Source organism: Corvus hawaiiensis, chromosome 11 (assembly GCF_020740725.1).
Source record: "Corvus hawaiiensis isolate bCorHaw1 chromosome 11, bCorHaw1.pri.cur, whole genome shotgun sequence".
NCBI classification, from domain to species: Eukaryota; Metazoa; Chordata; class Aves; order Passeriformes; family Corvidae; genus Corvus; species Corvus hawaiiensis.
Genome location: NC_063223.1, coordinates 23161770 through 23172406, shown reverse-complemented (window position 1 = coordinate 23172406; position 10637 = coordinate 23161770).

Here is a 10637-nt window from a genome sequence, read left to right as displayed (position 1 = left end):
TGGGACAGCAAGACCCAGCTGGCCTCTGCTGATCTGTTCTTCAGAGAATCCCCCTCCCACTGGAGAGTCACCTCCATATCAGCATCAGCCTCCCCTGCAAGAACTACTGCAGTAGAGCACTGAACACTCATTCTCTCTATTGAGACTTCCCATGCAGTCACGTCAGAGGTGCAGAATCCTTGGATCCCCTCCGTGCCATACAGGACAAACCCCTCCACTGCTGTGGTGCTGTCCAGCTCTGCAACCATTAGGGCTCTTCTTTCTTTCCTCAAGTCCACAGCCAGCTCACTTCTAACGTGTGGTAAGATGTGGTAATCACCAAAATATCACTGTAAGGACTTTGAGTAGAAAAATGGTCAAGTTACACCCTGTGTAGCCAAATGCCCCCTTCTTTAGTGGCTGCTCTGGTGCTCTGCCATCTCACACACCGGAGTGTGGTTCATACATTGCAGCCCAGAGTTAGGTTTTTGCAACACTTAAATGAGTGTAGTCGGCAGGATTGCTAGGGATAAATTCCTACAGAACTAAATGAAATGTGCACCATCCCAGACTGGAGTTGAATAGGCCCAGAAATTTTGGAAAGAGGAGGACAAGGGTAGCAGAGCGAATAGAACAATGTAAAAATCAGCTGAAAATAAAAGGAGGAAATGATACAGGAGATTGTTATTTGTGCAGTTTTGGGGGTGTGTTTATCTTGGGTGCAAAAGGAAATCAAAAGCTCTCAAATGCCCAAGAGATTGGAAATGTGGAATATACTCCATAGCAGAGTGTCAGACCTCTGGATCCTTAAAACAATTCATACTGTTCATGGTGGAAGAATAACAGCTTGAGCTGGTGCCTCTGAGGGACCCTGAACAACGAACCCCTGGGCTTTTATACCCTCACAGCTGAAGGGTGATAATCTGGGGTTTTACAGCTGTGTCTGAGTGCCTGGTCACTGGCTGGCAGCACAGGTCCCCAGGCCTTCTGCTGAGCCATCCCTGTCCTGCAGTCAAATTTAGTCTGTCAAATGGGGCTTTTCTCTCCGATCCACCACCAGGCCCACAGCAGCACATTGTCCTGAGGATGTAAAAATGCTTCTTCATCCTGGAACACTCCTGTTGTGTGACACCCCTGAAAGCAGACTGGGAATCTGTGCAGATGTTGACTCGTTTCCCTCTTCCCAGAAGTGCTGCACACATCAAAACTCCTGGGTGTTTGTGCTCGCTGGGACACGGCGCTGCCCGGCCCAGCGCCACGGGCCTGATGCGAATTACAAAGTGTCTTGAAGGAATCACCGCGCATTAAAATACACGATTTAGCCTGGGATTTTAAGGTGTTGCTCAGTTAATCTTTTAAAAGGGCTAAACAGCTCTCCTAGGAATTGTTTCTCTCTCTGGCAAGTTCAGTGACGCCCCCAAGTCCTCCCCCAAGTCCTCCTCAGCGTTCACAAGGCAGGGGTAGGAGCCGGGTGTTCACTCGCACCCCGCTCCGTGGGGAGGGCCCGGCGCAGACCGAACCCGTCCCGGCCGGGACGGCCACAGACCCGGCAGAGCCCGGCGGGCAGCGCCAGGACCCGGCCGGGGGCTGCTCCCGGCTCCTCCTGCAGCGGTTCGGTGCCCCCCGGGCGCTGGGCGGTGCCCGGTCCCGCCAGGCTGGCTCCGGGGCTGTGCTCCGGGCCCGGCTCCCGGCGCTGAGGGAGGCAGAGCGGGGCCCGTGGGGGCCGCGCGGGGTCGGGGTGCCGCCTGCCCGGCGCCCAGCACCGGCCGTGCCGTGCCCGTGCAGCGGGAGCCCGGCCGGCACCGCGGCCTCGGCCCCTCACACCAAGGATCCCTGCACAGCCGCTGCCCCTGGGTGCCCCTGGGTGCCCCTGGGTGCCCCTGGGTGCCCCTGGGTGCCCCTGGGCCGCGGCAGCCCCGAGCCGCACGGGCCCCTGCGTGCCTCACAAGAGACTCCAGCCCCACTGCGTGCAGCAGGAGGGACCCGAAGCACCGGCATGCTTACGCGAGTCCATGGCCCTCTCCACATCTGAGAGGAGACCCCAAAAACCCCTCATGTACCTCATGAGAGACCCTAGCGCCCTGCACGCATTGGGAAAGATCCCAAACCCCCTGCATGCCTCACAAGTGACTCCAAACTACCCACATGACTTATGGGGGTCATCAGGCCCTGCACACCGGAGACGAGATCTGAAAACCTCCTCATGTGCCTCAGGAGAGATCCCCGCCCCTTGCATGCTTGAGGAAGAACCCCAAGCCCCCTGCATACCTTAGTGGCAAATCCAAGCCCTTCACACATGCCTCAGAGGGATCTCTGCCCCCTGCATGCCTTCCAGGGATCTCCAGTCCCCTGCACACTTAATGGAGATCCCAAACCCCCTGCATGCCTCACACAGGATTCCAAATCCCTTGTATTACATACGGGAGACCCCAGTGCCCTCCATAGTTCAGAGGGAACCTAAAATATCCCCGTGTATCTCACGAGGGACCCCAGCTCCCCGTGCACCTTACAGGGGGCTCCAAAACCCCCACTTGCCGTTTGGGGAACCCCAGCCTAGCTACACTGAGTGTTTTGACCTGGAAATCAAGTGTGGTTGCAGCCGGGTTCTTGTGCCTCCTGGCGCTGCTCATCAGCCCCATCCAGCCCATGGCTGCAGCCCTTCCCTGCCAAGGCCTCGCCCAGAGGAGCACACCCCATGCAGCACCCTGGATTGGTAATGGCCCATCAGTTAGGTCCCATCAAGTCTGTGTTAATTAGGGAGGACCTTTGATTTGCTTGCTGACATTGCTTGTCAGGCTGTGTCCCTGGAGATGCTCCCGATGGCTCCCCTCTTTTCCTGGGCATGCCACTGGAGGAGCTCCATGCCCAGATGATCCCGCTGAAAGAAACGTGCCCGCAGCCCAGGGACCCTCAGCATGGGCTCCCCCAGCCCCTCAGGGCCTCGCCGCTGGTCACAGCAGCGCCGTGCCTGGCTCCTGCCCGCCCGCACCGTGGGCATCCACGGCTGCTCCCGGACATGGAGCTCAGCCAGCGCTGGTGCCGTGTGGGCTTTGCTGTTGGTACCACCCGGACACTGCTGTGCCAGCTCCATCTCTTTATTGGAACATAAGAGCTGATTTTGGAAGCTCTCAGTCAAGGTTCAATTGAGCACTTCCAAATCCTTTCCTGAGAGTTTCACCTTCAGCTCTGGATGAAGGGCTGGGCCTGTGGCCTCAAAGCAGTGCAGAGCATGAAGGTGCAAATGAAAACTGGTCAGACGCAGAGCTGCTGCTGTAGCTCTTCTGGCTGTAGAGGTCTGGGGACCAGCCGCCAGCTTTCAGCTTTTCTTGAAGGATGTACCTGTGGAGAGAGGAGGTGTCTGAGGCCCCCAGCTGCACCTGGCACACAGGGACCCTCCTCCCCAGCAGGGCCCAGAGCTGGCAAGGCTCCCCGGCACGGCTGCAGCTGCTGGCACACCTTGGCCCAGGTGGACAGCTGCCCCTCGAGGCCCCAGCCAGCAGGGGATGGCTCTGGGCAGGGTCCCTGGCCAGGAGCGGGCCCCAGAGCGCGTCTGCCTTTCAAGGGCAATCTCGGCCCCGCTCTTTCTCCTCCCCACCTTGCTTTGCCCCTGCCCGGTGCTCCTGGGGCTGCTCTTGGCCAGGCAGCCTCCGTGGGAGCAGCACTGGCTGCAGCCTGAGTGGGCTCCCCAGGACAAGGCCCAGCAATTAAGAGGCCAATTAAAGCACTGGACAGCAGCAGAACCCTCAGCAGAGTTGTTTGGACAACCACGGACTCGCCACAGCTCCACAGCAGCCTCACGGGGAATGTTTCCTGTCTACAAGCAGCCTTTAAAGGAAGCAGTTTGAGGGGGAGAGCAACAAAATACTCACTGTTTTCTCTTCCAGCAATACCAAACTCCAACACAGCACAACATCAAGACAAGCCCTGCACCACCCACGATGGCCATGAGCTCCAGCAAACAACGTGTTCCCTGACAGAACCCATCTCCTTTCCCCTTCTGGTCACTGGGAACACGTGTTGTGGTGCCGGCTGAATCTGCGGGAGCAATGGGGAGCGTGAGCCCGTGCTGTGCAGCACTGCTGAGCTGGCAGCACGTTGCATACGGCCAGGACGTTCTCTGCTTCCCCAGAGCTGGGGCCTGCAGGCACCTTGCCGCCCCTGGGCACAGGCTGTGCCACCAACAAAGCCCAGAGGGCCGGGAGGAGAGCCCGGGGGCAGCGCAGCTGCTGGGGCAGGGGATCCTTCGAGGGACACAGGCCAAAGCCATCCCTGCAGCAGCAGCTGCCCCGCGACCCTCCCTGCCCCGCGACAGCTCCCGCAGCGCAGGGGGACAGAGCCAGGCCCTGTCCGGACACACAGCAGCCCTGCCCAGTGTGGGAGCCAGGGCTGCCTCTGGGCCTGGGCTGGCGGCAGGGCTCCCGCTCGGGGCTGCTCCTGTGCCTGGGGCCTCTGGGCACTCGGGGCCGGCTCCGGGAGGCGGCTGCAGCGGGAGGGACGTGGGTGCACGAGTCCCGTTTGCCAGGGGCTGCGGAACGAGCTCCAGAGGCCTCGAAGCCAAGGCACCTCCAGCTTTGGCTGCTGCCGGGCCCTGCAAGGGCGGCCCTGGGGGAAGAGCTGCTGCCACACAGCCCCGCCGAGGGCTGAGCCCAGCTGAGCCCGGCACAGCAGTTACCTCCTGGGCCTGTGCCCGTGGCTGGCAGCTCCTCCTTTCCTGCAGCAGGGGCTGCCAATGAGCCCCTGCTTCCTCTGGGAAGCGCCGTCTTCTCCATGGTCATTTGGTCCATCCCTTGAGAAAGGAAAAGGGACAGCTGGGTCAGATGGAACTGTTCCCCATTTCAATGGTGGCATCGTCAGGAGGTCATGCTTGTAAAAAATTGGGGATAACTATCAGAAAACGTCTCAGCTTTTGGATCTGGGCCAGGGCCCTCCCTCCTCCAAACAGCCACCTCTCCTGAGAAGGAGCAGGGAGGGGATCCTGCAGGGTGAGGGCACACACGGGCACAGCTGTGTCCTGGCACCTGCAGCGATGCCCCGCTGGCCACCTTTGGGCTCTGAGCTGGCAGCTCTCCCAGGGGAAAGGCCTTGACCTACCCTCATCTTTTCGCTGAGGCTCAGTCGTGGACATGGGCTGGGAAGTCGCTTGACCATCACCAACAGGTTCAGCTGCAAAGAAAGTCAGGACAGAAGAGCTCCCCTGGCACTGTTGGACATCCTCAGGCTCCCTGGGGCCGGCAGAGGAGCCGCGCCGGGCACAGCGCCCCGGGCCACAGCCCTGGGCCCGGCCCCTTCCCTCTCTGCTCTTCTCCGGGGCTGCACAGAGCACACGCAAGGAGCAACTGGCATTGCACACGGCAAGAAGGCTGACAGCTAAATGCTCCTTCCTGCCCCGACAGCGACCCTGGGGGATCACTCAGGGCTCGAGAAGGGAGCAGGGCAAGGTTTCCAGAATCCTTTGGCCTTGAGGTGACGTTAAGGAGAGTGGCACCTGAGTGAGCTCTTGCCACAGTGACACTGATCATTGTGTCAGGAAAAAGGGACATTGAGAACTTGCCTCCAGCATGTGCCAAGGTCTTCAAACCATCATCCAGCCGGGATTCCAGATAATCCAAGTCGTGTTGCCAATCTAGAAGGGAGCAGAGATCAGAACCATTCCATGGTGTGCTGGGATCCCCTTCTGCCTTAGGGAACTGGGCACTGCAAGGGGGTTGGGCAAGGCCCTGGGAGCCAGATGCCAATGGACATGGCCAAAGCTGCAGAGGGGCCTGGGGAGCTCTGGGCTGGCTCCTGGTCCCTCTCGTCCCTCTTTGCAGGCCCTGGGCAACATCCCAGGAGGGGCGGCTGGAGCAGCCCAGGGCCCCTCAGGGCTCTCCGGAGCACTGCCACGGTGGAAACCCTCCCTACAGCCCTGGGAAATGTGCAGCAGGCAGGGCCACAACTGCCCCTCCCTCCCTCTGCTGGGACAGCTCCCACAGCCCAGGGGGACAGAGCCAGGCCCTGTCAGGACACACAGCAGCCCTGCTCTGCCCTTTCCCCACCATGGGCAGCCCTTGCAGCCGCTCCCAGGTTTCGGGACGTGTCTCCCACGGAGGGAGCCCAGCAGGACTGCTCAGTGCCCGCGTGCCCTGAGCCTGCTCAGGAGAATTCCTCTGTGCTGTGCCGCTCTTGCCCGGGCTGTGCCCGCACTGCCCAGCAGCAGAGATGGCAGCTCAAGCCGCAGCAGGGCTCAGGCGCAGAGGCTCAGCAATTACCTCCTGTGCCTGTGCCTGGCATGGCCTCCCTTCCTGCAGCAGAGGCTGCCAATGAGCCACTGCTTCCTCCGGGAAACGCCGCCGTCAGCACAGCCTCTGCTTCCATCTCTGGAGAAAGGAGGAGGGACAGCTGGGTCAGGTGGAACTGTTCCCCATTTGTGTGTTGGCTTCTTCAGGAGGTAATTCTTGTCAAAATCGCGGATAAGCTTCCAGATATTGGATGGGCTTTGGGGTCTCCCTCTAGGGCCCTCCCTCCTCCCAAGAGCCTCCACTCCTGATCTACCCAGAGACCAGGAGATTGCAGGGGATCTCAGGGTGTGCATGGCCCGTGGTGCAGTTTGGGCACCCTGTCAGCTGATGCCAAATGCCTTCCTGCAGAGGCTGGGGAGGAGCTGCAGCCAGGCCAGGCTGGGAAACAGCCCTGCAGGGCGTGAAAGCAGCAGCGGGGCCGCGAGGCTGCCATGGATCCCTTTCCCTGTGCCGGGCACGGCGTGTGCAGATGTGCAGCGACAGCCCCCGGCTGCTGAGGCTCGGGAGAAGGCTGAGGGAAATGCACCCACCACGCCGTCTCTCCAGATCACTCAGCATCTGGTCCAGTAGTTCGGAGGGCTTCAGATCTTTATATTCTCCTTTAGCTTGGGTCTTTCCTTTTGGAGGACCTTAACAGAAAGTAGTTCCATTTCAGATGAGTGGATCCCACAAAACCAGTGCTCAGCCTGTGGGGTCAGCAGGGACTCACTGCTCACCCCTGCGATGGGAGCCGGGCTTGCGTGCAGGAACCAGCAAAGGAGCTGGAGGAGTCCTCCCTGCAGACACACCTGTAACTCAACAGCCAGAGAAGCTTCTGTCATCTCTGCTGCTCTGCATGGGCAGCACTGAGCTGCAGGAGCAGGGAGGGGATCCCGCAGGGCAAGGGCACACACGGGCACAGCTGTGTCCTGGCACCTGCAGCGATGCCCCGCTGGCCACCTTTGGGCTCTGAGCTGGCAGCTCTCCCAGGGGAAAGGCCTTGACCTACCCTCATCTTTTCGCTGAGGCTCAGTCGTGGACATGGGCTGGGAAGTCGCTTGACCATCACCAACAGGTTCAGCTGCAAAGAAAGTCAGGACAGAAGAGCTCCCCTGGCACTGTTGGACATCCTCAGGCTCCCTGGGGCCGGCAGAGGAGCCGCGCCGGGCACAGCGCCCCGGGCCACAGCCCTGGGCCCGGCCCCTTCCCTCTCTGCTCTTCTCCGGGGCTGCACAGAGCACACGCAAGGAGCAACTGGCATTGCACACGGCAAGAAGGCTGACAGCTAAATGCTCCTTCCTGCCCCGACAGCGACCCTGGGGGATCACTCAGGGCTCGAGAAAGGAGCAGGGCAAGGTTTCCAGAATCCTTTGGCCTTGAGGTGACGTTAAGGAGAGTGGCACCTGAGTGAGCTCTTGCCACAGTGACACTGATCATTGTGTCAGGAAAAAGGGACATTGAGAACTTGCCTCCAGCATGTGCCAAGGTCTTCAAACCATCATCCAGCCGGGATTCCAGATAATCCAAGTCTCGTTGCCAGTCTAGAAGGGAGCAGAGATCAGAACCATTCCATGGTGTGCTGGGATCCCCTTCTGCCTTAGGGAACTGGGCACTGCAAGGGGGTTGGGCAAGGCCCTGGGAGCCAGATGCCAATGGACATGGCCAAAGCTGCAGAGGGGCCTGGGGAGCTCTGGGCTGGCTCCTGGTCCCTCTCGTCCCTCTTTGCAGGCCCTGGGCAACATCCCAGGAGGGGCGGCTGGAGCAGCCCAGGGCCCCTCAGGGCTCTCCGGAGCACTGCCACGGTGGAAACCCTCCCTACAGCCCTGGGAAATGTGCAGCAGGCAGGGCCACAACTGCCCCTCCCTCCCTCTGCTGGGACAGCTCCCACAGCCCAGGGGGACAGAGCCAGGCCCTGTCAGGACACACAGCAGCCCTGCTCTGCCCTTTCCCCACCATGGGCAGCCCTTGCAGCCGCTCCCAGGTTTCGGGACGTGTCTCCCACGGAGGGAGCCCAGCAGGACTGCTCAGTGCCCGCATGCCCCGAGCCTGCTCGGGAGAATTCCTCTGTGCTGTGCCGCTCTTGCCCGGGCTGTGCCCGCACTGCCCAGCAGCAGAGATGGCAGCTCAAGCCGCAGCAGGGCTCAGGCGCAGAGGCTCAGCAATTACCTCCTGTGCCTGTGCCTGGCATGGCCTCCCTTCCTGCAGCAGAGGCTGCCAATGAGCCACTGCTTCCTCCGGGAAACGCCGCCGTCAGCACAGCCTCTGCTTCCATCTCTGGAGAAAGGAGGAGGGACAGCTGGGTCAGGTGGAACTGTTCCCCATTTGTGTGTTGGCTTCTTCAGGAGGCAATTCTTGTCAAAATCGTGGATAAGCTTCCAGATATTGGATGGGCTTTGGGGTCTCCCTCTAGGGCCCTCCCTCCTCCCAAGAGCCTCCACTCCTGATCTACCCAGAGACCAGGAGATTGCAGGGGATCTCAGGGTGTGCATGGCCCGTGGTGCAGTTTGGGCACCCTGTCAGCTGATGCCAAATGCCTTCCTGCAGAGGCTGGGGAGGAGCTGCAGCCAGGCCAGGCTGGGAAACAGCCCTGCAGGGCGTGAAAGCAGCAGCGGGGCCGCGAGGCTGCCATGGATCCCTTTCCCTGTGCCGGGCACGGCGTGTGCAGATGTGCAGCGACAGCCCCCGGCTGCTGAGGCTCGGGAGAAGGCTGAGGGAAATGCACCCACCTTGTCCTCCCTGCAGTTCTTTCACAATTTGTTTCAGGACGTCGTTTGACTCAAGTGATTTCTTGTCTCCTGTAGCTTTGTTCTTTCTTTTTGGAGGACCTTAACAGAAAGTAGTTTCATTTCAGATGAGTGGATCCCACAAAACCAGTGCTCAGCCTATGGGGTCAGCAGGGACTCACTGCTCACCCCTGCGATGGGAGCCGGGCTTGCGTGCAGAAACCAGCAAAGGAGCTGGAGAAGTCCTCCCTGCAGACACACCTGTAACTCAACAGCCAGAGAAGCTTCTGTCATCTCTGCTGCTCTGCATGGGCAGCACTGAGCTGCAGGAGCAGGGAGGGGATCCCGCAGGGCGAGGGCACCCACGGGCACAGCTGTGTCCTGGCACCTGCAGCGATGCCCCGCTGGCCACCTTTGGGCTCTGAGCTGGCAGCTCTCCCAGGGGAAAGGCCTTGACCTACCCTCATCTTTTCGCTGAGGCTCAGTCGTGGACATGGGCTGGGAAGCTGCTTCACCAACAGGTTCAGCTGCAAAGAAAGTCAGGACAGAAGAGCTCCCCTGGCACTGTTGGACATCCTCAGGCTCCCTGGGGCCGGCAGAGGAGCCGCGCCGGGCACAGCGCCCCGGGCCACAGCCCTGGGCCCGGCCCCTTCCCTCTCTGCTCTTCTCCGGGGCTGCACAGAGCACACGCAAGGAGCAACTGGCATTGCACATGGCAGAAGGCTGACAGCTAAATGCTCCTTCCTGCCCCGACAGCGACCCTGGGGGATCACTCAGGGCTCGAGAAGGGAGCAGGGCAAGGTTTCCAGAATCCTTTGGCCTTGAGGTGACGTTAACGAGAGTGGCACCTGAGTGAGCTCTTGCCACAGTGACACTGATCATTGTGTCAGGAAAAAGGGACATTGAGAACTTGCCTCCAGCATGTGCCAAGGTCTTCAAACCATCATCCAGCCGGGATTCCAGATAATCCAAGTCGTGTTGCCAATCTAGAAGGGAGCAGAGATCAGAACCATTCCATGGTGTGCTGGGATCCCCTTCTGCCTTAGGGAACTGGGCACTGCAAGGGGGTTGGGCAAGGCCCTGGGAGCCAGATGCCAATGGACATGGCCAAAGCTGCAGAGGGGCCTGGGGAGCTCTGGGCTGGCTCCTGGTCCCTCTCGTCCCTCTTTGCAGGCCCTGGGCAACATCCCAGGAGGGGCGGCTGGAGCAGCCCAGGGCCCCTCAGGGCTCTCCGGAGCACTGCCACGGTGGAAACCCTCCCTACAGCCCTGGGAAATGTGCAGCAGGCAGGGCCACAACTGCCCCTCCCTCCCTCTGCTGGGACAGCTCCCACAGCCCAGGGGGACAGAGCCAGGCCCTGTCAGGACACACAGCAGCCCTGCTCTGCCCTTTCCCCACCATGGGCAGCCCTTGCAGCCGCTCCCAGGTTTCGGGACGTGTCTCCCACGGAGGGAGCCCAGCAGGACTGCTCAGTGCCCGCGTGCCCTGAGCCTGCTCGGGAGAATTCCTCTGTGCTGTGCCGCTCTTGCCCGGGCTGTGCCCGCACTGCCCAGCAGCAGAGATGGCAGCTCAAGCCGCAGCAGGGCTCAGGCGCAGAGGCTCAGCAATTACCTCCTGTGCCTGTGCCTGGCATGGCCTCCCTTCCTGCAGCAGAGGCTGCCAATGAGCCACTGCTTCC